Here is a 16,563-nt window from a genome sequence, read left to right as displayed (position 1 = left end):
ACGGATTGCCTAAGAGTTTCATCCAGAGATTATTTGTTGAAAACTGTAGTGCCTGGGTCACTGAAGATGATTGCATTACTGAATAATCAAGAACAGTAAGGAGGGAGATCAGAAAAAAGGGAAACTTTTTGATGTCAGTTTAGAGACCAAATTGAATTAAAACAAAACAAAAATAGTAGTTCCTGTACAAAAACTGTTGCCCACAGCCACATTACAGAAGCCTGCTGAAATATATCAGATTTTTATCCCCAACTAAAAGTATGATTATTTTCATAAGAGGATTAGTTTTTCATATTTGTGTTCAAATGGACCTCCCCTCTGGCTTTCTGCCAGACCAAAGCTGGACGCAGGGCTGGATGTGCTTGCAATAGGACATCACACCACAAAACTCTTCCGAGAAGACATTTTTGTGCTGGTGTCATGTGCCAGAAGTGTGCTGAGGCATTGTGTTGATCTCTAGTAACATCAGATTCTCCATGACCAACATCCTTTTTATGTGTGTATAGAAAACGCCTTACCTTTTAACAAATTACGTGTTTTCCCCTCATTATTTTGACTTAAAAAGCAATGAGACCACACTTACAAGATCATTTTCATCAGGACTAAATCAGTGCTAATGCTGTAAACTTCAGATCCCTTCATCCCAATTCTCTGCCTTGGTCCTGCAGCTCCCTTGTGCTGGCTGTGCTCAGGTCTTCCTGACAAAAGATGAAGGGTTGGGGTGTTGTTGATGCCTTTTTTTTTTGGGGGGGGGGGGGGGGGGTGTGTTGGGATTTTTTCTTTGTTTTGTGGTGTTTTTTTTCTTTGGTAATCCTGTATGTCAGATGTTAGTGCCTTTTAAAATACCAATCTGATTTAGTCTTACTCACTTTTAAAATCCTCGACGAAAACAGGCTATTCAAGACTTATGGACACTTTTGACATAAAATTTGCATAGTAATAGTTTCAAAAAGCTCTCATAAAATAGCCAGAGATGTGAGAGATTAAAAACAGAACGGAATGGCGTTTATTGATATTAATTTTCAAAGTTTTTATTGGTGTGGAGCTCTCTGGAGAGCCAGCGGGGAGCTATCAGTAACCACCATGGGAGGCAGCAATCCAAGTACTGCTGCAGCGCAGGCAAACAAGGTGATCCCAGCCCTCACTTTACAGTTTTTAGTAGTTGAGATGTTTATTCAGCATCGCTTAATGTATTAATAGAAAAGAAGACAAGTAAACGGTTTTAGGACCGCAGAATGTTATTAGCAAACTGCCTTTGCTAACAGCGATGTGGGTTTGCAGTCAGTTGGAAACACGAACATTTTTGTCACAAATTGGGTAAATGTTAAAAAAAAAAAAAAAAGGCACATTTGACCTCATGTATGTTTGGTAAGAAAAATTTGTCAAATTGAGCTGTAGGGATTGTATAATAAAGCATTTGAGGATAGTACCTTCAGAGTATTGGTGTTTATCAATCTGTTGCAGGGCGTGAAAGATGTGTCTCAGACACTTCATGTAGCACATGCATCTAGACCCAGGAGGAGCTCCTTACTCTACAAAGGAGCATAGTTATCAGGAAGGGCTCCCATACAAAAGAAACCTGTATGTTGGGCTAAGATTTGAAGCATAAATAAGGACTAATACTGGTCGTCTTTCAGAGCGTGAGGACAAAGCATGAGAACAGGAGGTGGATGCGCAGTGTGAGCTGCATTATGCAGGAATGTTCAAGCTGCCTTTTTGGGCTGCTTGCACCAATTCAGAGCTGCAGGCTGGTTGGCAAACCCAAGTGAGAAGCACCATGACTTGCTAGATACAGGCAAGCAATGGAGCTCTGCCTCTTCCAGTACCCAAACTGAACACTTCACGTTGTGCTGCGTAGGAACAACTGGTAGGAAGCAAGTGTAGGTATTCCAGACATGGCAATGTCCATGGACTGAGTGCATCCCTACTGCCTAGGATGTAGTTTCTTCCCTCTGCCTTACATATTTTCAAAAATGAAAAATACAGGTCTTTTTTTTTTATTTATGAATATAAGTGGATAACTTCCCCAGCTAAATTGATTCTCACCATAGTACTTAATCAGTTCTAGACATCATAGGAAGGGAAAGACTCAAAATAAGAGGAGCAGGGCAGGGGAAGCATCAAGCTGAATCATTTTTATGAACAATGAAGTGGTAGATGGCCAAATAGGTGGTGTTTCTTTTGTCTCTGTGTGTTTTTTTTAATAATGTTAGAAGTACTGGTTTCCTTGATTGTATCACAGAATATCTCTTTATACATGTCAAAAAGAATCTGTTTTATCATGTAATTGTGTGTACTATTAAACAGCATAAATTTAGAAAATTATTTTTGTTAATTTTAATCCTAAAATTCAGTCAATAGTGATTTTAATGTTCACCTTCACTTTTTTTTTTAATTTAACATCTCAACATAAAGATACTCAAACTTTCTCTGCAAGTATTTAAAATAAACAGCTATTTTGTCAATAATTTTTTAACAAGAAATTTTGGTAAGTTGAAATGATTCAGTGGGAGGGGAAGGTTAGTGCCAGAATAGCAAAATATTTACATGATTCTCTGCAGGGATTAACCTGTTCTCTGCATAAATTATTTCTCCTAATAATCATTATCATATTGTGATCTCAGAACTAATTACAGCTTTGGGTGGGAAATATTTTAGCTGCCTTTGATTTGCTCTTCTGTGTTGCTTTTTACCTTTTTTTTTTTTAAACTAAGTTATATTTCTGATTCAGAAAAACAGTGTTTCCCCTTGTACTCACCAGTTCCTGCATCTCTTTTTCTTTTTTCCCTCGCTTTTAATTGCAAAATGTGAGTGGTGCAGTAGCTGTTTTGAACCCCACCCTCGGAGTTGCTGGGTATATGAACCCCATTGCGTAAGAAACCTGTTACTGAGCAGGCTGCTGCAGCCCTAACCAGCCGGCTAGCGAGCAGCCAAGTTTTAAAGGAAATAATTTCTAACGTTTACTGTTTGGAATCAGACCTTTCACAGATGGGAAAAAAAAAAAAAAAAGAAAGAAAGAAAGGATAAATTTTAAAATAACAAAACAGCTAAAGAAAAAGAAATATTTGCCAGCAGGATAAAGCAAGAATATGAGCGCCTAAAAATACCTGACAAAATAATAATTGCTGAAAAGTGGTGATAACATCATGAATTGCAAATGCTTGATTGTGTTTCTTCAGTTCTGAGGTTTGTGGATGTGGATTTGCTTTGGGTTCACCTCTGGCTTCCAGGCCGGTTGATGGCCTCAAATGAACTGCACAGATTTCCTGAAATCGTTTCAGTTTTCTTCTGTGCAATAAATATTTGACTCTAATAACTGAGATCTTGACGTTCCAAGCCAAACTGATTTCTCCATCCCTGTTAAGTGGTAAAATATAACCTACACAAAGAAGAAGTGTGCGTGTAAATATTTGAAATAGGCTAGTAAAGCTTTCTCACAAACAGTACTGCAGATTTCCTTGACAAAAGTTTGTGTGCGTTTCAGTGTGCTCTGGAGAGTATTATCTGACCATCGGTTTTTATTAGTGCCATTTTAAAGTTGATAAACGCAGAAATATTAGGAGAGAATCATGTGAAGCTGCACGTGGGGAAGGAGAGAAGCAGAGAGGAGGGCCTGGATGGGTAGTGAAATAACGGGGGGCAGACAGGAGGCTGTGAAAACAAAACTAAGCAGATAAAGAAACTGTAGAGAAAGCTTAAAGATGCAGAGTTAAGAGACGGCGTTAGAAGGGTGGTGATAACTGATGGCATTTCTAAGAGTGAATTTTTTCCCTGTCATTCAACTTCAGGTCAGCTGAGAAAGGCTCTTTTGTTCGTCATGGTTAATTCTGATTTGAATCCTGGGCAGTGGTGGCTTCAGGATTGAGCTGTAGGTAGCGACTCAAGCAGTAGGCTGCAGGACTGAGCTGTAGGTAGTGACTTGAGCAGCAGGTTGGAGGATTGACCTGTAGGTAGTGACTTTTAGCAGCGGGTTGGAGCACTGTGGAATGGCCAGGCAGCAGCTCTTCCCCTCAGCACAGCCGGGCACAGGGTCCCCACCAGCAGAGAGGCCAAAATGGCCACAGCAACCCCGCTTACCCCTGGGGTGGCTTTGCTCAGAGGCAGCCCACAGCCCCCCTGCCTCCCCCAGTCCAGGGGGCACCCCTTCTTCTCCATCCCGGCCCCACCGCTTCACCCTCCTTCCCCTGCAGCCCCCGGTGCAGCCGCGCAGCTGCGAAGCCTTGAGCCGGCTTTGTGAGGCAGCTGCGGGGCTGAGGGCCTGAGGGCCTCTGCCTCTGGAAGCTGCACCATCTGGCCGCTCACCGCAGCGCCGCATGCGGAGTTTATATTTAGATCACCTTGTATCTGGCATCTGGGCTTGTATTTATCTGTGTGCTCAATGACTACGCGGTTCGAGTACTTTTTTTCGTGGGCGCTGTTCTCCATAACGTATCTCTTCAAAGTTCTCGGTTGCCACCATAAGAAAACGTTCCAGAAAAATCGTTGTGCTTTCTGTAGAGCTGTCGTTTGTATGGGTGGGAGCTGCATGTGAGGTGCCACGTAGTGTCTATCAGAAATACCAGATGGGCTAATGCACGACCCGACCAGCAACACTGAGTATTGTGATAGTAGGCAACTTTGTGCCGTGTATTTCAAGCTTTTGTTTCAGTAGGGTTGGTTTTTTGGGGTGGGGAGAGGGGATCATTTACTTATTTATTTGCTTTTAGCATGTGTTTCTGTATAAAAGTCTCTTTGTGATAGCTTAAGGACAAAAACAAATGACGCTTCTGAGTACACAAAGTAACGTGCTGCAAGGTGGCCAACAGAGGGTGCTGAAGTGATGCAGCTGTTGCCTTCACTAGCGGTTTTAATTTCAGAAGAACAATGTGTATTTTGACAAACCTCCTCGTTTTGGGATGTTGTACTGTACAGCTATAAACTCACTGCATTTTTTGTGAACTGAATACCATAATTTTCAGAAAACTTTTGAATATTACTTTATATTACAAAGATAATTTCAGAAATGGCCTTTAAGAAGTAATACTTCTAATAAAAATATGTACCCCCCTAGAGCATTTATTACTTTTCTTCACCTTTAAAAAGAGTTAAAAATGAAAATCCTGCATTTTTTCTGAAGATAAAGTTGGGCCCAGTGTAATTGCCAATAATCCCTTTAATTTATGCAAATAAAAAGTTAGACAATGTATGGCAAAGTTGTGCAACACTTTGCATTTAAACTAGTTATATCCATGCTGTGCTCTATTTCAGTGTGCCCATTTTTCTGTTTATCCTTACACAGGGTCTGGTTTCTGCACTGGTTGTGAAGGAGACTGTGCCCTTTATATACTGGATAGAAAGGGTGGTGTGTGTCTGCACATGGTTGTAACTTTTGGCTGGAGACTGCTTGATTCAGCTTGCCCCTGTTCTTTGAAGTAAAGCATGTCCATGAAAGTTAGTATTTACAACACTGCCTAAGAGTCTTTTACAGAAAGCATTCCCTTGCTTTCCTCCAGACCCTCCTCCTCCTCCCCACAAAGCGACAGGTAATGGCTTCAGGCTGCAAGAGATTGAAAAGTGCCATTTATCACATGGATATGCAAAACCAGGTGATTGCTTTTGATAAACGGGAGGTGCATTATTACACAGATGTGATGTATGACAGATTAAATCCAATGTCATATTGAAGATAACCCAAACTATTCCATTTTATTGGGATTTTTATTCTGGTTGGTTTAAAACTCAATAACACATTTTTGTGCAAAAATCTAATCCATCTCTGACAGCATCTCACAGATGTGAATGGACTTCTCAGCAGGGAGATGAGGAACTACAGTAGTTACAGGAACCTGTCAGATCTACTTTATGTCAGTTCTCATTTTTCAAAACCAAAAAAACCAACACCTAGACACTGGGGCCTTACCCTTAAAGTAGAGCTTGAGTGTAACACACAAAAAGAGCAAAATTTGCAGAAAGTTTGACAAAGCAGATCAGAGCCTTTACTGTTCTATCTCCGTGACTTTTGACTCAGCTGCCAGGGTTTGATAGTTTTCTTTGCATTCAGGAAACTTGAATTGTTAACAATAAATGTGGAACAAGAGAATTATCCAGACTTACAGGAATGCTTCTTAAGATGTGGGGAGAGCTACAATTGTGTGTCTGTGAAAGACAATTGCAAAGGATTATCCAGAAGGAAAAAATCACCAAAGAGGGAGAAATAAAAATGTTTAAGCCCTTTAATAATGTACTGTGAAGTGGTGGGGGTGGTTTCTGTTACGGGAAGGGTGAGGAGAGGAAACGGGTTGTAATACACTGCCTTATGAGATAGCAGAAAACACTCTCATTTATTAATATTGAATCAGATCTTTAAATGAAGCACCCAGTCAGGCATTTCTCTGGGCTGAACAAGTCAAGTAACATTGGAGTTGGACTGTCCTGTTGGCTGCCTGGACGTAGATAACTTGGATGGAGATACGTTGCTCAAGAGGCTGTTCTGGCTGCACTGGTTGTACTCCCGGGTTGTGAATCTCCATCCTTAGAGATGCTTTGACAAATGCTTTGGCTGGGCGAGTTCCTGAGCAACTGGATCTCATGCAGAAGTTAGCCCAGCTTTGAGCAGGAGATTGGATGAGAAAACCATTGGAGGTCCATTCATTGGAGGTCCATTCCAATCTAGCTTGTACTATGAGCCTGTGGAAGGACTGATGCAAGCAGATTGCTGGCTCACTCACTAAGAAAACAAATGTGCTCTGGGCTTCTAAGTATTTTCCTCAAAATACAGATACCTCATTTTAAATGGGAGGCTTTTGGCTTCTAGGCCCTTGGCTTTCGGAAGCAAATGAGGTCTCTTACTCATGTCATCGATCTATGTACCATTCAGACTGTCTTCATAATAGCAAAATTTTGGGTTGGATTGATAATCCTGCATTATGGGCATCTTGTCCGTGATGGACATCATCGCAGGACAGCTCTCCAAAGTGCGGTCCCCAGATGTGCTGTCAGTGGTTTTGAACACAGATGCGGTGCAGGTGCTATTAGCTGATACTAGACTGGATTTAAAAATTGGATGCTAGATGTCTATAATTGCACCAAATAAAATATCATCTATGTATAGTTCTAATAGGGACCGTGCAGTTATACATAAGTAACAGAAGTAGATTCCTACTCTCAACATTTTTATTTTTCAAAGGCTGCACTCTATGTACTTATGCCTAAGGAATTACAGCATAACTCAGTTTCTGCTGTTGCTTGCAGCTTCTGACCAGAAATCCACAAGAAAAAAAAGTCTAGTTCATATTGTCAATACTAAAGGCAGGTTGTCATTTAAGTAACTTACAATATTTGTATATAAATTTTCTCCAGTTGTTTTATGTCTGTTTATGTCAAGAGGATGAAGTCCTGGTAAGAAAGTATGCAATAATTCTTTTAACAGCACATATTATGAAATATTTGGTAGATAAATGCAACTTTAAGGTTACGTTTTAAGACTTTGGTTCTTTGTATTCTATACTGGGAGTAGGAATATGTCATGTTGTCCAGGTGACTGAAGTTTAACATGACTGTGATTTTTCCCTAGGTAGTTGTGACAGTGCACAATGCAGAACAGTGATCTCCAGGAAGCAAGCAAGACAGCATCCATACTGCTTGCAGTTAACCCATCTCTGCCTGAACTAGAAAACTATTAATGGAAACTACACTGCAAAATTAAGGCATTAAGACAGATCGCTACTGGAAACTGTTGCTTCAAGGAAAGGTAAGGCTTTGTTTTAAGTTTTTAGGCTTCCTGAATCTACGTGAGATTTTTGTTAGCAAGCATCATAATGCATTCATAAAACAATAAAATTCACTTCTTATTGAATAAATGTGGCAACTATTAGCCATTATTCAGTAAATAGTTAAAAATGTCTTGCATAGTGGAAAATACAAAACATTATGCATATTGAGATTTGGAAGCTTGAATATATGCTTCTTTCTGAAAAGGATTGTGTATGTGAATTTAAGTATTTGGCAATGACAGCTTTGGGTGATGATTCTTAGAGACTCAAGTTAAATATGAATTACAAACCTATATTAAGACCATCACATGCAGCATGAGATTATGCACATAGTATGCTACAAGTATTTATCAACTCATTGCCATAACAGCAGTGAAAGTTTGCAAACTGTTACCAGGAGCTGAAAAAACTTGTGGTTTTTAATTAGTGTGATACAGTGCAAGTGTTTTGTTAAAGCCTTCTTGGGACTGAAATTCCAAACAGACAAATGTTGGCTGTATTTGGTTTTGTAAATACCGATACTTTTGAAAATAGATGAATAAGCATTTTGCATGTACACTTAATAAGTATCTGAAATAAGTGCAATTGCTAATGTGCATTTATATCTCAAGGAACCAGGGGAAAAATAGAAAACAACACGAGCAGAAACTCATCAGCCTCTTTCTCTTAAACAAACCAAACATTTTTTTCCTACTAAAAGGTTGGATAGTTTTTAACCTATCATTATTAAGCTCTAGTTAGTCCTTCTGTCATATAAAAAATAAGATTTCATGGAGTCAGTTAATTTTGCTCTGTAATTAGCTGTAAGTCAGAGTAAATTATATTGTTAGTAGTATTTCTTCTGGAGTACTGGCTTCTATAGTGCTCCCAAATCTATGCCACTGGAGAGTGAATTATTTTCTTTTGCTTTTAAAGAGAAGTACTGTAAAGGCTCTTGACAAGGCCAGAAACTTTTCAGTCTGAGTAGTTATCTTTTTGTTCTTTGTTGTTTGCTTAAATACAGATCTTTCCATTTTGGCTTGTTGAGATTTCTGGATCATTGTTTTAAGTATTAAGTAAGATATATTTACGAGTACAGAGATCTGTATGTGTGTGATACGTATTCTAGACCTACATGGCCATTACGAAGTGGGGAATTTTTGTTGCCTAGATGTGAGCTGTTCTGTGCAGGAAGGCTGCGTACACGCATGCTGACAAGAGAAGGGCTCCACATGGCAGAGTCTGTAAGTTCAGTTTGACTTGTGGTAGGGCTCTAAGTCACATCTCTGCAGCAGCGTGTGCATTTTCAACCTAGTGTACCATTGTAACGTGCTGAAATTCACGTGTCAGTCACCGGAGGGTATAAGGGAGACGTCCAATCCGTACAAAATAATGCAGTCACAGTAGGAAACCAGTGTGCTACACAAAAGATTGGGCACGTATCGTTGTGCCATGTGAGCCAGAAGGGAATGCATGACTCTGGTCTGGAAATGTACAACTATATGCAATTATGGGCTCTCAGCTGGGAAATGAGCGCCGTCTCCAAGACTACCTCTCGACTGTAATTCCAGGACCTCCTATGTTCCAGTTAGGCAAACTCAATAAAGATTAGATTTGATCATTTCTGGACTAGTTTACCAGCTTTACTGTGCCTTGAAAGAACTGATTGCACTAATTCCTCTCCTTCACAAATCAATTTTAGAAGGTAAAACCTCTCAGCAGTTCAGTTAGTGGATTCTAAGTGGAAATAGTATCTCATGGTAGCAGCCTTCCCACACCAATGAATACAAATTTGGAATATCTACAAGATTTGGCATATTTACAAGACACAGCAGGTGTCTTGTAAACGTCCTCAAACTCAGAGTTGGAGTTATATGAACATGCAAGCATAGTCATGGGCCTTTGTATCCTAAAAGGGAGATGAGACCAACTGACTTGATGTGCGCTTGTGAAATCTGTCTTTTACAATTTAGAGAAAATCCTAGTGCGTGGAGGAAATTATTTGGTTCCGTTTAACTAGAACAGTGTTTTTGCTTTTTAATTACACTAGTAATAATGCCAGATATCAGAAAAAATAGCAGCAGTGAAGTCTGATGAATGTTGGTATTATCTTTCCATACGTTCCTGCAGGTTTTAGAGAATGATGTTGCTGGCATCAGCAAGAGAATACTAGGGGTGATTGTATCTGTTGCTACTCATAAACATGATTGCCTTATTTCCTCTTATTTATTTTAATGTTGTGTTAGAAAATGACGCTCTAGGATCAGATTCATTTGGTCTGATGATATTTTTAGGAATATATTTGTCCAGTTCTAACTAAACTTAATCAATTCTGTGTCTCTGGCTTTTGGAAGTAAAGACTGAGAACCGTCTACCGAGACCCACCGAGGCATGTGACAAGCTATCTGGCAGTAATCTAGGAATGCAATTAAATGTGTTCAGTTATGTGCTTTGTTTGTTAGGTTAGAGTCTTAAAATCATTCAAGGTGGAGGCCTCCTAGGACATGAGAACTCAACCATTTTATCTTATTTTAGTGCTTTGACTTAATTTTTAAAAGTTTGAGAAAATCCATCATTTCTTCACTCAGTTAATTTTGAAGCCTCTCAGTTTTTATTTTACTTCTGATAGCAAGCATTGGTTTATTGAGTGTAAAATAAAAATGCAGTTCTAGCAGCTGTACGTTTGGAAAGGCTTTTCTTCTCTTCAGTCTCCTTTTTTTGGAAAGGCTTTAAATATGTTACAGCCCGGGAGTCCAATTCTGCAATTGCCTAAGCTGAATACATATATCCATGGATTATAGTACACTAATATGCAGATCAAAAGCTGGTGGATGAGATTTTTAAACAGGGCTGGACTGATGCAGGGGAAATGCTAGGTGTCCGAGAATTGAGGTGAAGCACACATAGACCACTAGTTTAAAAAAAAAAAAAAGAAAGAAAAGGAACTAAAAATATTTTTTTTGATATTTTTAAAGTTTCCTGCTGGTTGCGTAAAAATCACTGAGCTTAAAAAGTCTTACTTACAAATGTTCGATATCTTTCAAACAGTCATTTTAAACTAGTGCAGAGATCCAAATGAAGCCTGACACTTGGAATTTGGGGGAGGCAATATCATTTTTTCCCTAATTAAATAAATGAGTGTTCTGGGAAAGAGATTGGCATTCATCATGTTGTAGCCAACAATATTGGTATTGACTTGAACAAGGTAAATAACATTTTTAGGATTGATGTGCATCATTCCTAATTATTATTAGTAATGGTTTTTGTTTTTCTTTTCATGTTAAACACTGTAATATTTCATGGAAGGATATTGTCAATATTAAACCCAAAAGAGCTCTTCAGAATCTTTGCAGCTGTAAACGTGTGAAAGCTTGAGTGTTTAAATTGTTTGTTTTACATGTATGCCTTTTACCTCCTTAAAAATAATAAAAAAAAAAAGGTTGGGAGGAGTATTGGGAGACATGCATCTGGTATTAAAGAAAATATTTTTTGTTTAGGAGTATTCATAGTGTGTAAGGTATCCCAAAATAGGCAACAATTCTTGTTGAAACAGCAAATACTTTTTAAAAAAGTCACAAGATGAACAACAACAATCACAGAAAGTGTGCCTTTATTTCCAAAGTAAATATTTTACCAAATAGGTTTTTGATGTAAGGAACAAAATGTACAAGGAGCAGCATGTGATACACACCCAGTACAACATATTAAACGCCTTATAAGCTTCCTGACTTTTCCCATGCTTATATTTAAAGCTTAAATGGTTCAAATCTATTTTGCTTGGATTAAAATGGTTAACTATCTGTGTGTGGATGCTTGATTTGGGGGCTTGCTTAAGTGGCAGGATTAACCAATTCTTTTTTGTGCGTGTTCCTCCATATAGTAGAATAAGGAAAAGGCCTTAATTCTCCATTCCCCCCCATCGAGAAATGAGCTAAAAAGTCCAAAGATACAGATACGCTTTTTTTTTTTTCCCTCAGTGCTGATGTGCTATTTTGGGATATATGCTGACCTACTTTCTGTGTTTCCAGAAAGAAAGCTAAAAAATTTTGGCTAGGGTTGCAGAAAGGTTTTGATTCATTTTTTCAGGGGATTTTTGTACATCCGCTTACATAAACACACCCACACCCGTGTGTTGGCTAATGTGGGTGTTGGTGTACACTAGCAAATCAAGATTGCCATTTTTTGTACAATTTCAGTAATAACAGCAACAGAGACCTAGACACCTGCCTTTTGAGGGTTTGATAGGAAGATGCCATTCTAGTGGTGCAGTTAGTTACTCAGTTACATGATACAATAGAAAGCTTTCAATTCCATATAGAAACATGCAAATTTACTTCAAAATCTTATAATTTTTCCATCTTCTTCACCGTTATCTTAGAAAACCGGATGGTAAAACCCATTTGAATCGTTCATACTGTGCATCCTGTCATTCACCAGTCTGACCATCAAAGCATGTTCGGCCCGTTAGGTTGCCATTCCCAATTAAAATAATGACGCATACAGTTTGGGGATTGTATGAACAAATTATGAGAGAACAAATAATGAGAGATGAAGACATGCTCCAGCTTAGGGCAGAAGAAATTCATCAGCCCTGGCATCACTGCACTCACATGTGGGCCCTTCCCAGCAGAGCAGCTCTGCTGGTGGAAGAAAATTCTTCTCAGCTTATGATGACTGTAGTCCAGCAAGTCTTGGTGTGGCATTCCTCTCATCTAACTTTTACGACCATACAAAGATAGAGCATCTGTAAGCCTCAGTAAAAGTCTGCAGTTAATGGGAAAAGACAATTGTCCCTATCCTAAGCTAGGTGAGGTAAATTCTGCCTTGGAGAGCTACATCCCTCGCTCTTCGTTAGCTATAGGTGGAGTTCAGACTTTGGCAATTTCATCTTTGAATGTCCCCAGCAAGATGAGAAATCAAATGCCTTTTCTTTGTATATACCACCCCTATAGTAAGGAGTTCGTTGAATATCTGTACTGTAGTTGTACTGAGAGAGGCCTCAAAGTACTGTGAATGACAGGTCTTGTACTTCTCTGACTGACAGACAACCCTGTTCATTCTCTGGAGAGTTTTATGACCTAGTTAAGCTAATTTGTGGGCATGGTATATGTATATTTTTCTAGGGTATTTGATTTGATACTTTTTAAATTTACATCATATGACATAAAGACTATATTCAGCACTTTTCAAAAAAATCTGCCTCACAAATCTTCATTTTTAATTGATAATTAGCTCTGAGTGAGAGTTATGTTAAGAATCCTACAGATTCAGAGCTTCTAGCGGCATTTTTTAGTATTTGGGTGGTGTACAGCTTTTGCTTAAGTAGCCTTTTGCAGGCTGTTACTTTTCATGTTGTCTGAAATTGGTGGGATATTAGTCAGTAATGAGGAAGCTGAATTACTATAATGGCATGATAGTCATGGGAATTCATGGGATCACAGAATGCTTTGCGTTGGAAGGAACCTTAAAGACCATCTAAATGCAGCCCCTCTGCCATGGGCAGGGACTCCTCCCACCAGACCACCCAAAGCCCCATCCAGCCTGGCCTTGAACACCTCCAGGGATGGGGCCTCCACAGCTTCTCTGGGCAGCCTGTTCCAGTGCCTTACCATCCTCATAGTGAAGAATTTCTTAATAAATAAACCTACCTTATTTTAATTTAAAATGGCATCCCTTCCCTCCAGCATGTTGACCACACCACACAACTTGGTGTCACCAGCAAACTTGCTGAGGGTGCACTTGTTCCCACTGTCCATGTCACAGACAAAGATGTTAAACAGCACTGGTCCCAGTACCAACCCCTGAGGAACACCGCTCGTCACTGGTCTCCACCTGGACATTGAGCCATTGGCCACAACTGCTGGAGCACAGCCATCCAGCCAATTCCTTACCCACCGAGTGCTCCATCTGTCTATTGTCTGCTTAAGGTAATATGAGCACCGATTAGGGTTACAAATACAAAATTCTTCAGTCTAGTAACTTGAAGGAAAGCCAAGGGTCATTTTAAGTAGCTTGTTCAACTTTGCTGGCAGTATGATGCTGTGGCTTAGAAGCGATCTTTGGATGTACAGAAACAATTTTATTGGATGTTCTCTCTATTTGGAGAAGTGAGCAAATTCCCTACCTCTGCAAATGGTTTTGGTAGTGGAGATACTAAAATATTGTATCCAGTGCCACAGTATTTCCACTTAACAATGAGGTATAAATACAGGAAAGAGTTCAAGAAGGCCTATGAAATTTTTCAAGGTCTGGGGGGAAAAAAAACTTTTATACTCTGAGGCCTGTTCAGACATTTAAATTTATTGAACAGAAATTTGCAAGGTAAGTTATCATCAGATATAAATTCTTGTCTTAAAAGACACAAAGCAAGGAATTTCTCAGCTTTCTAAAGGCACAGTGTATACTGCCTGGAAGTTGAAGCTGAACTAGCTCTATCCAAAACCAAATTTCCTCACAAGAATGGAATATTGACACTGGAGTAGATGAGTTATAGCATCTCTTACGAAGGGAAGTGGAATTCCTATCATTATAAGCTGGGGTTGTTCAGCCTAGAGAAGAGAAGGCTCTGGGGAGACCTTAGAGTGGCCTTCCAGTATCTAAAGGGGGCTAATAAAGAAGGTGAAGAGAGACATGTAGTGATAGAACAAGGGGTAACAGTTTTAAACTGAAAGAGGATAGATTCAGATTAGATATTAGGAAGAAATTCCTTACTATGAGGGTGGTGAGGCCCTGGCACAGGTTGCCCAGAGAAGCTGTGGATGCCCCATCCCTGGAGGTGTTCAAGGCCAGGCTGGATGGGGCTTTGGGCAACCTGGTCTGGTGGGAGGTGTCCCTGCCCATGGCAGGGATTGGAATGAGGTGATCTTTAAAGGTCCCTCCCAACCCAAACCATCTTGCGATTCTGTGATCATGGGCCAGCTATTCCCAAAAACTAACTTGAACCTTGCAGTATTCAGCAGAGTTAGCAGGGAGCCAGATATTTCTTCAGGAGCTTATTGAGAGCCCTCCTCAGGTTTCATCTCTGAAGATACCACGAGGGAAAACTGGTTCTAGGCTTCCAGGCTAAAGTTAGGCTTTGTAATTTAATTCCTAAGAGTCTCCAAAACTTTCCAAAAGGCTATCCTTAACTAGCAGGAAAAATGCTAGTAGTATACAGTTCGTCTAGCTGACCCTTGCTTACCCTTACCTCTAGTTCTTATGTTCTTTGGCTGTTTTCTGTGCTGTGCAAGCCGATGTGTCCTGCGCTTAATGCTTGACAAACATACCCAGGTGTCCCATTTCTGCTGAAATGAGATCAGAACTTCCCCCATTTCTGTGTTTCTAATCTGTGTAGGAACCAAGAGGATCTCAGTTTTTTTAGGTCCCCTTGGGACCCCCTATTAGGTTCCTCCCTCCCCCCAAATATTTATTACATTTGCACTCTATGCTGAAAGAGCTGTGTCCCTAATATTCTGCTGTTTGGATTCGGGACTTGGAAGTAAAACCCCAAATCATTTTCTCCACCTAAGAAAGACAAAAGTGATATGCCCAACTGTATGAAACACCATGAGTAAGTCTGATCACTGCTATCATACTTATCGCTTCCACAGCTGAAAGTTTTTCTCAGATGCCGAGTCACTTTATCAGCTAAATTTATGGTGCTAACCTGACAGTAGTGCTTATCTACAAAAAATGTAAGGGTAATGATTCTTAATGCAAATTGATTGAAGGATTTATCTTACTGATACATGTGTTCCTGAAAATAATTAGTTGCTATAGTACCATCACTTTTTCTTGAATGCTTGCATAATTACGGAAATGTTTAGGAATGTATTTTTCATCTTTGCCTGTCCTGGAGACTGGTAACAACTTGACTTTCCCAGAGATAAGCCACATCATGGTATTCTATAGTATCACAGCCAATAGTTCTTCAAATTCCTCATGAAGCTTGTCTGAAATGTCAGAAAAATGTAATTTATCCAAGCTATGTGAGCATTCAGCAACTGGGCTGCGCATTCTGTATTTGAGTATCGTTGAATCTAGGTTAATTTCAGGATGATAATCCTAAGAGCTCTAAAAGACCTACGGTACACCTGAAAAATTTATGCTTTCTCAGTATTTTGCCACTTTCCTTAATTTAGATGTTATAAAACCCGGGTCTGAACTTGCAGGAGGCAGAAGGAAGGTAGCGTTCCCACATCTTCCTGGACAGTGGATTTAATTACTGGAAGAATTCGGCCGGAGTCTCGCTGTGCTTTGGGAGTGTTGCAGGATTTATCTACCTTGGCAAGGTTTTTCCTCTCTAACTAAGCTCTTAATTGACTTTATGTGAAATAAATGCCCCAGTTTTGGAACCTTGTACAGAGATAACAGTGAAAGGCAGTAAGGAGTGGAAGGGTGTTTCTCGGAGAGCTGAGATATGTGTTGATTAATGTTCACAGTCAGCGGGCAAACAGGTGTCTTAAAATATGTGCTTGCTACACTGAGTTTCTGACTTAAAGAAAACTGTGCGATAACCCAGTTCGACATTAACACTGTGTTTTTCTCACTTGTTTTCATACTTGTTACTAGTTAGAATAAGGTTGTGTAATCTTTTTAAAACTTAGCAGTTGTGCAGCCAGCGTTCATGGAAGTAACTCTCCCTTTTTTGTTGTTGTTGCAGGAGTGATCTTTATTTTGTATTTCATTGCATACAGCAGTATGTGGGATTTAAGAAATAAAATGGTGTTTATCTTAGGAGTGTTGTGCCACCGCAGCCGTGTGCAGGGACAAACTTTCAGCAACACAGTCCCAAAAGGCAGCATCTGTTAAACACACAGTCTGTTTTGTCTTTTTGCCTGTATTACAGAGCTTG

General features: G+C 39.6%; 1 protein-coding gene across 1 annotated transcript in view; it reads left to right on the top strand.

Moving 5' to 3' along the window:
* FRY (FRY microtubule binding protein) overlaps positions 1-16,563 on the top strand; it is a 238,220-nt gene that overhangs the window by 20,847 nt on the left and 200,810 nt on the right. Inside the window, exon 2 of the mRNA XM_083810257.1 lies at positions 7,553-7,729. The gene's annotated coding sequence lies outside the window, so the exon portion shown is untranslated. The remainder of the gene's footprint in view (positions 1-7,552; positions 7,730-16,563) is intronic.

This window comes from Anser anser (assembly GCF_964211835.1).
Source record: "Anser anser genome assembly, chromosome: 1".
In the NCBI taxonomy this organism is placed as follows: domain Eukaryota; kingdom Metazoa; phylum Chordata; class Aves; order Anseriformes; family Anatidae; genus Anser; species Anser anser.
The sequence above is the reverse complement of the archived record's forward strand: the minus strand, read 5'-3'. Positions and strand labels throughout refer to the sequence as shown.